Source organism: Pseudophryne corroboree, chromosome 3 (assembly GCF_028390025.1).
Source record: "Pseudophryne corroboree isolate aPseCor3 chromosome 3, aPseCor3.hap2, whole genome shotgun sequence".
NCBI lineage: Eukaryota > Metazoa > Chordata > Amphibia > Anura > Myobatrachidae > Pseudophryne > Pseudophryne corroboree.
In genome coordinates, this window is record NC_086446.1 from 141869535 (window position 1) to 141885419 (window position 15885).

The window sequence follows — 15885 nt, forward strand, 5'->3', positions numbered from 1 at the left end:
CTCTTCTACTTCTAACTACTGGTACATGGGCCCTCATTCCGAGTTGATCGCTCGGTAATTTTCATCGCATCGCAGTGAAATTCCGCTTAGTACGCATGCGCAATATTCGCACTGCGACTGCGCCAAGTAATTTAACAATGAAGATAGTATTTTTACTCACGGCTTTTTCTTCGCTCCGGCGATCGTAGTGTGATTGACAGGAAATGGGTGTTACTGGGCGGAAACACAGCGTTTTATGGGCGTGTGGATCAAAACGCTACCATTTCCGGAAAAAACGCAGGAGTGGCCGGAGAAACGGGGGAGTGTCTGGGCGAACGCTGGGTGTGTTTGTGACGTCAAACCAGGAACGACAAGCACTGAACTGATCGCAGATGCCGAGTAAGTCTGAAGCTACTCTGAAACTGCTAAGTAGTTTGTAATCGCAATATTGCGAATACATCGTTCGCAATTTTAAGAAGCTAAGATTCACTCCCAGTAGGCGGCGGCTTAGCGTGTGTAACTCTGCTAAAATCGCCTTGCGAGCGATCAACTCGGAATGAGGGCCATTAATGAATATGTATAAGGTTGTAGTTTATCCAATATGCCTTTACTACCTTACCTTACCTCCCCCCCCCTCCCCTCCCCTCCTTATTACTTCCTTTGTTCTCTCCTCCTCGTGTGTGCGTTATTTGTTTTCTCATACGTCCTAGAGGATGCTGGGATCACATTAAGAACCATGGGGTATAGACGGGATCCGCAGGAGACATGGGCACTTTAAGACTTTCAAAGGGTGTGAACTGTCTCCTCCCTCTATGCCCCTCCTCCAGACTCCAGTTTTAGAATTGTGCCCAGTGAGACTGGATGCACTACAGGGGAGCTCTACTGAGTTTCTCTGAAAAGACTTATGTTAGTTTTTCTTATTTTCAGGGAGGCTGCTGGCAACAGTCTCCCTGCTTCGTGGGACTTAGGGGAGAGAAGTATGACCAACTTCTAGTGAGTTCAATGGCTCTACTTCTGGCTGACAGGACACCATTAGCTCCTGAGGGTGCTGATCGCTGGGTACGCCTAGATGCCCACTCCCGTAGCCTGCCGTCACCCCCTTACAGAGCCAGAAGTCAGAAGACAGGCGAGTAGCAGAAGAACAGATGGCATTCTGAGGTACCACGCAGCGAGCGGAATGCTGTGCGCCATGCTCCCACACAAACACAGGCACTGCAGGGTGCAGGGCGTGGGGGGGGGCACCCTGGGCAGCATAAATTCCTCACAAAAGGCTGGCAAAAGTGGACATTAGTACCTGAGCACTGTCCTTACCCCACCAGCGTAATTAATTATTTGTTTCTGAGCGGGACAGAAGCGTGCCATTACAGCGGCGGGGCTTCTTCCTCACCTCACCAGCACATCTATAGAGCGTTACAAGTCTATCACTATAGAGTTTATTATTTCCCAGACTGTGTACTTTTGACGCTGGGTTGTGAGCTGAAAAATCCCATTTGTCCCTCTGACAGATTTACTGTAGGTCTATCCCCCATAAGCCTATGTGTCTGTGGGTACTTGGTACATGTGTGTCAACATGTCGGTGGCTGAATGTTTTTCCCAAGAGGAAACTATATTAGGAATGCAGACATATGATGGTGGCCCTGTTGGCACCACCAATAACTGACTGGGTGAAAGTTTCAGTAATATCAGAGTGAGGTTGGATAAATCTGTGTCCCAGACACAGACGTAGAGAAAAGATGTGATGTTCATGGCTATGCTTCTTTTCCCTCAGGCCCAGCAAAAATGTTATTTTGCCCAGTTACTACACACTGATACTGACTCGGATACTGATTCCTATGTCGACCATAATATTTCCTGATTAGATCCAATATTGGCAAGGAGCATTCAGTACATGATTGTGGATATTAAGGACATATTAACATCACCGAGGACCCTGCTGTTCCTGACAAAGGGGTCTATATGTATGTATATATAGATATATAATGAAAGCTGATGTAACGTTCCTCCATCTCTGTTTGAGAAAGTCTGGGCCAGCTCGACAAGATGGTTTCAAATCCCCAAAAGGTTTCCGGTTGTTTATTCATTTCCTGCCGCGGACAGAATAAAGTGGGAGTCACCCCCTGTTCTGCACGGGGCCCTGTCACAAATCCAGCGGATCGTATGCAGGAAGCTACATTATTTCTAGTTATGTAACCACGGGTACATTACTTAGACCTGCCATTACATGCGCATGGGTGAGTAGTAGTATTCAAGAATTGGTCGAATACCTTGTCATCCGATATAGATATCCTGGAGACATGGGATGCTCCTTACGTTGGATCATATCAAGGACACTGCAGCATACTTACGACTGCAAGGGATATAGGACTCTTGAGTTCACGGGCCAATTTCATGGCAGTCTCGGATAGGAGGGCATTGTGGATTCACCAAGGGAATGCTGATGCTGACTCCAAGAAGAAAGGGAGTCTCTTCCCTATGAAGGTGAAGCCTTGTTTGGCGACGGCCTAGTTAATTTGATCTCGGCAGCTCCCGCAGGTAAGTCAACCTTCTTGCCCTATGTTCCCTCTCAACGGATGAAGACGCATCATTATCTAACGCAGTCATTTTGGCCCAATAGATATGCAAGAAGTTAAGATTCTCCTTTCTTTGCAGGTAGAGGAAGGAGAAGAGGGAAGAGGTCTGTAGCCTCTTCAAGATCGCAGGAGCAGAGATCGTCCTCTGCTTCTGCCAAATCCACTGCATGACGCTGGGGCTCTCTTGCAGGAGCCCGCACCAGTGGGGGCACGTCTAAAACACTTCAGTCAGTTCTGGATTAATTTGGACCTGGACTCGTGGGTTTTACAAATAGTGTCCCAAGGGTACAAACTGGGGTTTCAAGACGTTCCCCCTCACCGATTGTTCAAATCGGCCTTAGTCAGCAGGGAGAAGGCTTTTATTCAAGCCTCTTCGCGGTCCCGAAGCCGGACGGCTCAGTCAGACCAATCTTAAATCTGAAATCCCTCAATTTCTACCTAAAGAAATTCAATTTCAAGATGGAATCTCTCAGGGTAGGGATCTCCAGTCCGGAGGAAGGAGATTTCATGGTTTTGGTAAACATAAGGATGCCTACTTACATGTTCCCGTTTAGCCACTGCATCAAGCTACCTGAGGATTGCAATTCAGGATTGTCATTACCAATTTCAGACGTTGCCGTTTGGTCTGTCCACGGCTCCGAGGATTTTCACCAGGGTGATGGCGGAAATGATGGTTCTCCTTCGCAAGCAAGGAGTCACATTTATCCCGTACTTGGATGATCTCTTGATAAAGGCGAGATCCAGGGACCAGTTGTTGCAAAACATTGCACTCTCCCTGACAGTTCTTCAACAACATGGTTGGCTCCTAAACTTGCCAAAATCGCAGTTGGTCCCAATGACGCGGTTGTTGTTTTTGGGAGTGATACTGGACACAGAAGAGGTTTTCTTCCAGTGGAAAGGCTATGGAGATCCAGAGTCTGGTCAAACAAATTCTGAAACCAGCAAGAGTGTTAATCCATCAATGCATTCGGTTGCTGGGGAAGATGGTTGCGGCCTACGAGGCCATTCAGTTTGGCAGGTTCCATGCTAGAGTGTTCCAGTGGGACCTGTTGGACAAGTGGTCCGGATCCCACCTACACATGCACCGGAGGATAATCCTGTCTTCCAAGACCAGAATATCACTCCATTGGCGGCTGCACAGTTCTCACCTCCTAGAGGGGCGATGGTTCGGGATCCAGGACTGGATCCTAGGGACCACGGATGCAACCCTCCGAGGCTGGGGAGCAGTCACAAAGGGGGAAAACATCCAAGGAAGAATGTCAAGTCGGGAAAGTTGTCTTCACATAAATGTTCTGGAGTTAAGGGCCATTTAACAACTGCAGACACAGTACGCACTGGGACGGGTGCCCAGCATCTTCTACGGACTAAGAGAAAAGGATTTACCGGTAGGTATTAAAATCCTATTTTCTCTAACGTCCTAGAGGATGCTGGGGACTCCGTAAGGACCATGGGGATAGACGGGCTCCGCAGGAGACATGGGCACTTTAAGAAAGACTTTAGTTCTGGGTGTGCAGTGGCTCCTCCCTCTATGCCCCTTCTCCATACCTCAGTTTGATACTGTGCCCAGTGGAAACTGGGTGCTTTTCAGGAGCTCTCCTGAGCTTTCTGACAGAAAGTATTTTGTTAGGTTTTTAATTTACAGGGAGCACTGCTGGCAACAGACACCCTGCATCAAGGGACTGAGGGGAGAGAAGCAGCCCTACTCTCTGAGTTGCAAGGTCCTGCTTCTTAGGCTACTGGACACCATTAGCTCCAGAGGGATTGGTACGCAGGATCTCACCCTCGCCGTCCGTCCCAGAGCCGCGCCGCCGTCCCCCTCGCAGAGCCGGAAGATAGAAGCCGGGTGAGTATGAGAAGAAAAGAAAGACTTCAGCGGCGGCAGAAGATTTCATGATCTTCACTGAAGTAACGCACAGCACTGCAGCTGTGCGCCATTGCTCCCATACACCTCATATACTCTGGTCACTGTAAGGGTGCAGGGCGCAGGGGGGGCGCCCTGGGCAGCAATATAAACCTCTTTTTGCCAAAAATATAACAAATATACAGCTGGGCACTGTATATATGTATGAGCCCCCGCCAATTTTACAGTTTAAGCGGGACAGAAGCCCGCCGCCGAGGGGGCGGGGCTTCTCCCTCAGTACTCACCAGCGCCATTTTTTCTCCACAGTACCGCTGAGGAAGCTCCCCAGACTCTCCCCTGCTGAAACCACGGTAGACAAGAGGGTTGAAAAGAGGGGGGGGGGGCACATAATTCGGCGCAAATTACATACAGCAGCACCACTGAGCAAACATTAAGTTACTGTGTTATTCCTGGGTTATATAGCGCTGGGGTGTGTGCTCATGTGCTGGCATACTCTCTCTCTCTGTCTCTCCAAAGGGCCTTGTGGGGAAACTGTCTTCAGAAAAAGCATTCCCTGTGTGTGTGGTGTGTCGGTACACGTGTGTCGACATGTCTGAGGAAGAAGGCTATATTAGATAGGAGCGGGAGCAAATTAATGTGGTGTCTCCGCCGACAGCTGATTGGATGGATATGTGGAATGTTTTAAATGCTAGTGTAAACTAGTGATGAGCGGGTTCGGTTTCTCGGAATCCGAACCCGCCGAACTTCAGCTTTTTTTACACGGGGCCGAGCAGGCTCGGATCCTCCCGCCTTGCTCGGTTAACCCGAGCGCGCCCGAACGTCATCATCCCGCTGTCGGATTCTCGCGAGCCTCGGATTCTATCGCGAGACTCGGATTCTATATAAGGAGCCGCACGTCGCCGCCATTTTCACACGTGCATTGAGATTGATAGGGAGAGGACGTGGCTGGCGTCCTCTCCGTTTATAGAGAAGAGAGTAGAGAGTTAGAGACACTATTTAGTATTTACTAATTTTGGGGAGCATATTAGGACTGGAGTACTACTACTTGCTGATAGTGTGACCAGTGACCATTGACCACCAGTTTAATTAATCCGTTCTCTGCCTGAAAAAAAACGATACACAGTGTGACACAGTCACATACCATATCTGTGCTCAGCCTCAGTGTGCTGCATCATCATATGTAATACAGGTTGAGTATCCCTTATCCAAAATGCTTGGGACCAGAGGTATTTTGGATATCGGATTTTTCCGTATTTTGGAATAATTAGATACCATAATGAGATATCATGGTGATGGGACCTAAATCTAAGCACAGAATGCATTTATGTATCATATACACCTTATACAAACAGCCTGAAGGTAATTTTAGCCAATATTTTTTATAACTTTGTGCATTAAACAAAGTGTGTGTACATACACACAATTCATTTATGTTTCATATACACCTTATATACACAGCCTGAAGGTCATTTAATACAATATTATTAATAACTTTGTGTATTAAACAAAGTTTGTGTACATTGAGCCATCAAAAAACAAAGATTTCACTATCTCAGTCTCACTCAAAAAAGTCCGTATTTCGGAATATTCCGTATTTCGGAATATATGGATATGGGATACTCAACCTGTACTGTATATCTGACTGTGCTGAGTGCTCACTGCTCACACAGCTTAATTGTGGGGGAGACTGGGGAGCAGTTAGAGCAGGAGTACATAAATAATATATTTTAAGTACAGTGCACACTTTTGCTGCCAGAGTGCCACACTGCCAGTGTGACTGACCAGTGACCACACTGACCACCAGTATATTGTGATTGCCTGCTTAGGACGGAGTACTACTTGCTGATAGTGTGACCAGTGACCAGTGACCACCACCAGTTTAATTAATCCGTTCTCTGCCTGAAAAAAAACGATACACAGTGTGACACAGTCACATACCATATCTGTGCTCAGCCCAGTGTGCTGCATCATATGTAATACTGTATATCATTATCTGACTGTGCTGAGTGCTCACTGCTCACACAGCTTAATTGTGGGGGAGACTGGCGAGAAGTTATAGCAGGAGTACATATTTTAAGTACAGTGCACACTTTTGCTGCCAGAGTGCCACTGCCAGTCTGACTGACCAGTGACCACTGACCACCAGTATATTGTGATTGTCTGCTGACCACCAGTATATTGTGATTGTCTGCCTGAAAAAGTTAAACACTCGTCGTGTGGTGTTTTTATAAACGCATTCTGCAGACAGTGTCCAGCAGGTCCGTCATTACATAATATATACCTGTCCGGCTGCAGTACTAGTGTGATATATATATATATATATATTAATTTTATCTCATTATCATCCAGTCTATATTAGCAGCAGACACAGTACGGTAGTCCACGGCTGTAGCTACCTCTGTGTCGGCAGTCGCTCGTCCATCCATAATTGTATACCACCTACCCGTGGGTTTTTTTTTTTCTATCTTCTTGATACTAGTAGCTTACTTTAGGAGTCTGCAGTGCTGACAGACAGTGTCCAGCAGGTCCGTCATTACATAATATATACCTGTCCGGCTGCAGTACTAGTGTGATATATATATATATATATTTTAATTTTATCTCATTATCATCCAGTCTATATTAGCAGCAGACACAGTACGGTAGTCCACGGCTGTAGCTACCTCTGTGTCGGCAGTCGCTCATCCATCCATAATTGTATACCACCTACCCGTGGTTTTTTTTTTTCCTATCTTCTTGATACTAGTAGCTTACTTTAGGAGTCTGCAGTGCTGACAGACAGTGTCCAGCAGGTCCGTCATTACATAATATATACCTGTCCGGCTGCAGTACTAGTCTGATATATATATATATATTTTAATTTTATCTCATTTTCATCCAGTCTATATTAGCAGCAGACACAGTACGGTAGTCCACGGCTGTAGCTACCTCTGTGTCGGCAGTCGCTCGTCATCCATAAGTATACTAGTATCCATCCATCTCCATTGTTTACCTGAGGTGCCTTTTAGTTGTGCCTATTAAAATATGGAGAACAAAAATGTTGAGGTTCCAAAAATAGGGAAAGATCAAGATCGACTTCCACCTCGTGCTGAAGCTGCTGCCACTAGTCATGGCCGAGACGATGAAATTCCATCGACGTCGTCTGCCAAGGCCGATGCCCAATGTCATAGTACAGAGCATGTAAAATCCAAAACACCAAATATCAGTAAAAAAAGGACTCAAAAATCTAAAATAAAATTGTCGGAGGAGAAGCGTAAACTTGCCAATATGCCATTTACCACATGGAGTGGCAAGGAACGGCTGAGGCCCTGGCCTATGTTCATGGCTAGTGGTTCAGCTTCACATGAGGATGGAAGCACTCAGCCTCTCGCTAGAAAAATTAAAAGACTCAAGCTGGCAAAAGCACAGCAAAGAACTGTGCGTTCTTCGAAATCCCAAATCCACAAGGAGAGTCCAATTGTGTCGGTTGCGATGCCTGACCTTCCCAACACTGGACGTGAAGAGCATGTGCCTTCCACCATTTGCACGCCCCCTGCAAGTGCTGGAAGGAGCACCCGCAGTCCAGTTCCTGATAGTCAGATTGAAGATGTCAGTGTTGAAGTACACCAGGATGAGGAGGATATGGGTGTTGCTGGCGCTGGGGAGGAAATTGACAAGGAGGATTCTGATGGTGAGGTGGTTTGTTTAAGTCAGGCACCAGGGGAGACACCTGTTGTCCGTGGGAGGAATATGGCCATTGACATGCCTGGTGAAAATACCCAAAAAATCAGCTCTTCGGTGTGGAAGTATTTCAACAGAAATGCGGACAACATTTGTCAAGCCGTGTGTTGCCTTTGTCAAGCTGTAATAAGTAGGGGTAAGGACGTTAACCACCTCGGAACATCCTCCCTTATACGTCACCTGCAGCGCATTCATAATAAGTCAGTGACAAGTTCAAAAACTTTGGGCGACAGCGGAAGCAGTCCACTGACCAGTAAATCCCTTCCTCTTGTAACCAAGCTCACGCAAACCACCCCACCAACTCCCTCAGTGTCAATTTCCTCCTTCCCCAGGAATGCCAATAGTCCTGCAGGCCATGTCACTGGCAATTCTGACGAGTCCTCTCCTGCCTGGGATTCCTCCGATGCATCCTTGCGTGTAACGCCTACTGCTGCTGGCGCTGCTGTTGTTGCTGATGGGAGTCGATGGTCATCCCAGAGGGGAAGTCGTAAGACCACTTTTACTACTTCCACCAAGCAATTGACTGTCCAACAGTCCTTTGCGAGGAAGATGAAATATCACAGCAGTCATCCTGCTGCAAAGCGGATAACTGAGGCCTTGGCATCCTGGGTGGTGAGAAACGTGGTTCCGGTATCCATCATTACTGCAGAGCCAACTAGAGACTTGTTGGAGGTACTGTGTCCCCGGTACCAAATACCATCTAGGTTCCATTTCTCTAGGCAGGCGATACCGAAAATGTACACAGACCTCAGAAAAAGAGTCACCAGTGTCCTAAAAAATGCAGCTGTACCCAATGTCCACTTAACCACGGACATGTGGACAAGTGGAGCAGGGCAGGGTCAGGACTATATGACTGTGACAGCCCACTGGGTAGATGTATGGACTCCCGCCGCAAGAACAGCAGCGGCGGCACCAGTAGCAGCATCTCGCAAACGCCAACTCTTTCCTAGGCAGGCTACGCTTTGTATCACCGGTTTCCAGAATACGCACACAGCTGAAAACCTCTTAAGGCAACTGAGGAAGATCATCGCGGAATGGCTTACCCCAATTGGACTCTCCTGTGGATTTTTGGCATCGGACAACGCCAGCAATATTGCGTGTGCATTAAATCTGGGCAAATTCCAGCACGTCCCATGTTTTGCACATACCTTGAATTTGGTGGTGCAGAATTATTTAAAAAACGACAGGGGCGTGCAAGAGATGCTGTCGGTGGCCAGAAGAATTGCGGGACACTTTCGGCGTACAGGCACCACGTACAGAAGACTGGAGCACCACCAAAAACGCCTGAACCTGCCCTGCCATCATCTGAAGCAAGAAGTGGTAACGAGGTGGAATTCAACCCTCTATATGCTTCAGAGGTTGGAGGAGCAGCAAAAGGCCATTCAAGCCTATACAATTGAGCACGATATAGGAGGTGGAATGCACCTGTCTCAAGCGCAGTGGAGAATGATTTCAACGTTGTGCAAGGTTCTGCTGCCCTTTGAACTTGCCACACGTGAAGTCAGTTCAGACACTGCCAGCCTGAGTCAGGTCATTCCCCTCATCAGGCTTTTGCAGAAGAAGCTGGAGACATTGAAGGAGGAGCTAAGACAGAGCGATTCCACTAGGCATGTGGGACTTGTGGATGGAGCCCTTAATTCGCTTAACAAGGATTCACGGGTGGTCAATCTGTTGAAATCAGAGCACTACATTTTGGCCACCATGCTCGATCCTAGATTTAAAACCTACCTTGGATCTCTCTTTCCGGCAGACACAAGTCTGCTGGGGTTCAAAGACCTGCTGGTGAGAAAATTGTCAAGTCAAGCGGAACGCGACCTGTCAACATCTCCTCCTTCACATTCTCCCGCAACTGGGGGTGCGAGGAAAAGGCTCAGAATTCCGAGCCCACCTGCTGGCGGTGATGCAGGGCAGTCTGGAGCGACTGCTGATGCTGACATCTGGTCCGGACTGAAGGACCTGCCAACGATTACGGACATGTCGTCTACTGGCACTGCATATGATTCTCTCCCCATTGAAAGAATGGTGGAGGATTATATGAGTGACCGCATCCAAGTAGGCACGTCAGACGGTCCGTACTTATACTGGCAGGAAAAAGAGGCAATTTGGAGGCCCTTGCACAAACTGGCTTTATTCTACCTAAGTTGCCCTCCCACAAGTGTGTACTCCGAAAGAGTGTTTAGTGCCGCCGCTCACCTTGTCAGCAATCGGCGTACGAGGTTACATCCAGAAAATGTGGAGAAGATGATGTTCATTAAAATGAATTATAATCAATTCCTCCGTGGAGACATTGACCAGCAGCAATTGCCTCCACAAAGTACACAGGGAGCTGAGATGGTGGATTCCAGTGGGGACGAATTGATAATCTGTGAGGAGGGGGATGTACACGGTGATATATCGGAGGATGATGATGAGGTGGACATCTTGCCTCTGTAGAGCCAGTTTGTGCAAGGAGAGATTAATTGCTTCTTTTTTGGTGGGGGTCCAAACCAACCCGTCATTTCAGTCACAGTCGTGTGGCAGACCCTGTCACTGAAATGATGGGTTGGTTAAAGTGTGCATGTCCTGTTTATACAACATAAGGGTGGGTGGGAGGGCCCCAAGGACAATTCCATCTTGCACCTCTTTTTTCTTTAATTTTTCTTTGCGTCATGTGCTGTTTGGGGAGTATTGTTTTGAAGGGCCATCCTGCGTGACACTGCAGTGCCACTCCTAGATGGGCCAGGTTTTTGTGTCGGCCACTAGGGTCGCTTAGCTTACTCACACAGCTACCTCATTGCGCCTCTTTTTTTTCTTCTTTGCGTCATGTGCTGTTTGGGGAGTGTTTTTTGAAGGGCCATCCTGCGTGACACTGCAGTGCCACTCCTAGATGGGCCAGGTGTTTTTGTCGGCCACTAGGGTCGCTTAGCTTACTCACGCAGCTACCTCATTGCGCCTCTTTTTTTCTTTGCGTCATGTGCTGTTTGGGGAGTAGTTTTTTGAAGGGCCAGCCTGCGTGACACTGCAGTGCCACTCCTAGATGGGCCAGGTGTTTGTGTCGGCCACTAGGGTCGCTTAGCTTACTCACACAGCTACCTCATTGCGCCTCCTTTTTTCTTTGCGTCATGTGATGTTTGGGGGGTGTTTTTTGGAAGGGCCATCCTGCGTGACACTGCAGTGCCACTCCTAGATGGGCCAGGTGTTTGTGTCGGCCACTTGGGTCATTGAGCTTAGTCACACAGCTACCTCATTGCGCCTCTTTTTTTCTTTGCGTCATGTGCTGTTTGGGGAGTGTTTTTTGGAAGGGCCATCCTGCGTGACACTGCAGTGCCACTCCTAGATGGGCCAGGTGTTTGTGTCGGCCACTTGGGTCGCTTAGCTTTGTCATCCAGCGACCTCGGTGCAAATTTTAGGACTAAAAATAATATTGTGAGGTGTGAGGTGTTCAGAATAGACTGAAAATGAGTGGAAATTATGGTTTTTGAGGTTAATAATACTTTGGGATCAAAATGACCCCCAAATTCTATGATTTAAGCTGTTTTTTAGGGTTTTTTGAAAAAAACACCCGAATCCAAAACACACCCGAATCCGACAAAAAAAATTCGGTGAGGTTTTGCCAAAACGTGTTCGAACCCAAAACACGGCCGCGGAACCGAACCCAAAACCAAAACACAAAATCTGAAAAATTTCAAGTGCACATCCCTAGTGTAAACTCATTGCACAAAAGATTAGACAAGGCTGAAGCTTCGGGACAGTCAGGGTCTCAACCCATGCCTGATCCTATGTCGCAGGGACTGTCAGGGTCTCATAAGCGCCCACTATCCCAGATTGTTGACACAGATACTGACACGGATTCTGACTCCAGTGTCGATTACGATGATGCAAAGTTACAGCCAAAATTGGCAAAATCCATTCGATATATGATTATGGCAATAAAAGATGTTTTGCACATCACAGAGGAACCCCCTGTCCCTGACAAGAGGGTACATATGTACAAGGGAAAGAAGCCTGAGGTAACCATTCCCCCCTCACACGAGCTGAACGAGTTATGTGAAAAAGCTTGGGAATCTCCAGATAAAAGACTGCAGATTTCCAAAAGGATTCTTATGGCGTATCCTTTCCCATCAATGGATAGGTTAAGATGGGAATCCTCCCCTAGGGTGGACAAAGCATTAACACGCTTATCCAAGAAGGTAGCCCTCCCGTCCCAGGATACGGCTACCCTCAAAGAGTCTGCTGACCGCAAACAGGAGATAACCCTGAAGTCCATTTATACACATTCGGGTACCTTACTCAGACCGGCAATTGCGTCGGCCTGGGTGTGTAGTGTTGTAGCAGCATGGACGGATACCTTATCTGAGGGGATTGATACCCTAGATAAGGATACTATTTTATTGACCCTGGGGCATATAAGAGATGCTGTCCTATATATGTGTGTATGCAAAGTACAGGTGGTGCTGCAGGGCTCACACCCTTTTACTTGTCTTGTAGAGCAACTCTGGAGCTGTTACTGGATCCATCTGCTGCAGGCCTTCCCCCAGGAATGCTTGCACTAGTTGTTGCATTTGGTTTGTTGTTTGGGGGTGCTTCAGTATTAGGCAGCCTTCTGCCCTCCCACATTCATCTGAAAATGTGTTCTCCCTGCAGTTGTTGTCCCCAGATGAGAGTTCCCTTGTGCTTCCTCAGTTGAATCTCCTTAACTTGACGGGGGTGTGCCCGAGCAGCCGCCCTCCACAGCCCTATCCCAACACATACTTATCTTGCATATGAGATCTCTTGATCATGAAGATAGTTCTCACAGGGTGAGGTTCATCCATTACATTTTAAAGTAGGAAGGTACAAATTACATATTCGAATTACATATATGTGCTGGATTCAAATGTTTTCTCCCCTTCCTTTCTCAATTGTGCCCATCAGCAGCTATTCTAATGTTGCTGCCAATGGTTGTGACACATTTTTTTCTTCTGTGGGGTACACTGGACTCCACAAGGATTCACATTGGGGTGTAGAGTAGGATCTTGATCTGAGGCACCAACAAGCTCAAAGCTTTTGACTGTTCCCAAGATACTCAGCGCCCCCTCCTCTATAACCTCGCTTCCATGAACAGGGAGCTCAGTTTGTAGTTGGTGCCTTCAGTAGCAGGCCACTTAACAGGGGGCTGCCTCAGGCATCCTATTCTTAGCTATTAGTTTTGACAAGAAAATAAGAACTTTTTTAATAAGAATCTACAAGGGCTGCAGCAGGCTAGGTCTAATAGATATATTTACAGCAGCTCCATCACTCCCAGCGGCACAGTATACTCCCGTGCCCCGGTTGCTGGGTCACTGCAGCGGAGGCTCCGGTTTCTTCCTAAGGTCAGTCACACACACACCGCCCTCCGGGATCACGAGGCCGCTGATGAAAGGGTGGTAAGGGGCTTCTGTGCCCACACTATACCGTGATCCAGCGTGGCTGTAGGGGGCGGGCCGTGTGCGCACTGGCGTGGACACTGATTACTGGGCAGCTGCTCCACTAGCCACCAGGGACAGTTAAGGAGCACGGCTCTGGGGGTTTTTCTCCTATATTAACCCCATTTTGTACTACCCGCAGTGCGTTGTGATAGGTAATAGGGCATGATTCAGGTTGGATTGCAATCGCAATAAGCAATCCAACTGCAAAATTTGCTAAGAGCATACGCATCCGCCTGCAGATAATGCGATCGCCTCTGCCTGTCAATCGGTGCAGGGGGGGGGGGGGGCGAGGGGGGTCAACAACACTCCATTTCCAAGTCGGAGATGGAGAGGTGCGGGGGCAGGGTTTCAATATTGGGTCGGCAACGGAGAAACAGGAGGCGTGGTCAGAGCGGCTGCATGACATCACATGGGCCGGACTCCGCCAGTGGAGCCCCAGCAACATGCAGTAGATTTTGTAGAGGCCGGGGAGGACTTCTGTTCCTGGGAACTAGCTGTGTTGTGCAGCTTTTTTCCTCTGCCCCTACCTCTGGCAAGAAAGGACGCACCTCGCACTTTCTTGTTTCTTTGTGACCGAAAGGACTGCATTTGATAATGCGGAGCTTTCTTATGCTGTGAGGGAACATAAGGTAAAAAAATTGATTTTCCAGCTGTAGCTGTGCGTGTTAATGCTTTGTCCATCCTAGGGGAGGATTCCCATCGTAACCTATCCGTTGATGGGAAAGGATACGCCATAAGAATCTTTTTGGAAATCTGCAGTCTTTTATCTGGAGATTCCCAAGCTTTTTCACATAACTCGTTCAGCTCGTGTGAGGGGGGAAAGGTTACCTCAGGCTTCTTTCCCTTGTACATATGTACCCTCTTGTCAGGGACAGGGGGTTCCTCTGTGATGTGCAAAACATCTTTTATTGCCATAATCCTATATCGAATGGATTTTGCCAATTTTGGCTGTAACTTTGCATCAACGTAATCGACACTGGAGTCAGAATCCGTGTCGGTATCTGTGTCAACAATCTGGGATAGTGGGCGCTTATGAGACCCTGACAGTCCCTGCGACATAGGATCAGGCATGGGTTGAGACCCTGACTGTCCCAAAGCTTCAGCCTTGTCTAATCTTTTGTGCAATGAGTTTACACTAGCATTTAAAACATTCCACATATCCATCCAATCAGGTGTCGGCGGAGACACCACATTCATTTGCTCCTGCTCCTCTCTAATATAGCCTTCTTCCTCAGACATGTCGACACACGTGTACCGACACACCACACACACAGGGAATGCTTTTTCTGAAGACAGTTTCCCCACAAGGCCCATTGGAGAGACAGAGAGAGAGAGTATGCCAGCACACACCCCAGCGCTATATAACCCAGGAATAACACAGTAACTTAATGTTTGTCCAGTAGCGCTGCTGTATGTAATTTGCGCCTAATTATGTGCCCCCCCTCTCTTTTCAACCCTCTTGTCTACCGTGGTATAAGCAGGGGAGAGTCCGGGCAGCTTCCTCTCAGCGGTGCTGTGGAGAAAAAATGGCGCTGGTGAGTGCTGAGGGAGAAGCCCCGCCCCCTCGGTTGCGGGCTTCTGTCCCGCTTAAACTGTAAAATTGGCAGGGGCTCATACATATACAGTGCCCAGCTGTATATATGTTATATTTTTGCCAAAAAGAGGTTTATATTGCTGCCCAGGGTGCCCCCCCTGCGCCCTGCACCCTTACAGTGACCGGAGTATGTGAGGTGTATGGGATCAATGGTGCACAGCTGCAGTGCTGTGCATTACCTCAGTGAAGATCATGAACTCTTCTGCCGCCTCTGAAGTCTTCTTTTCTTCTCATACTCACCCGGCTTCTATCTTCTGAATCTGCGAGGGGGACGGCGGCGCGGCTCTGGGATGGACGGCGAGGGTGAGATCCTGCGTACCAATCCCTCTGGAGCTAATGGTGTCCAGTAGCCTAAGAAGCAGGACCTTGCAACTCAGAGAGTAGGGCTGCTTCTCTCCCCTCAGTCCCTCGATGCAGGGAGTCTGTTGCCAGCAGTGCTCCCTGAAAATTAAAAACTTAACAAAATACTTTCTGTCAGAAAGCTCAGGAGAGCTCCTGAAAAGCACCCAGTCTCCACTGGGCACAGTATCAAACTGAGGTATGGAGGAGGGGCATAGAGGGAGGAGCCAGTGTACACCCAGAACTTGAGTCTTTCTTAAAGTGCCCATGTCTCCTGCTATCCCCATGGTCCTTACGGAGTCCCCAGCATACTCTAGGACATTAGAGAAACTAGAATTTTAATACCTACCGGTAAATCCTTTTCTCTTAGTCCGTAGAGGATGCTGGGCACCCGTC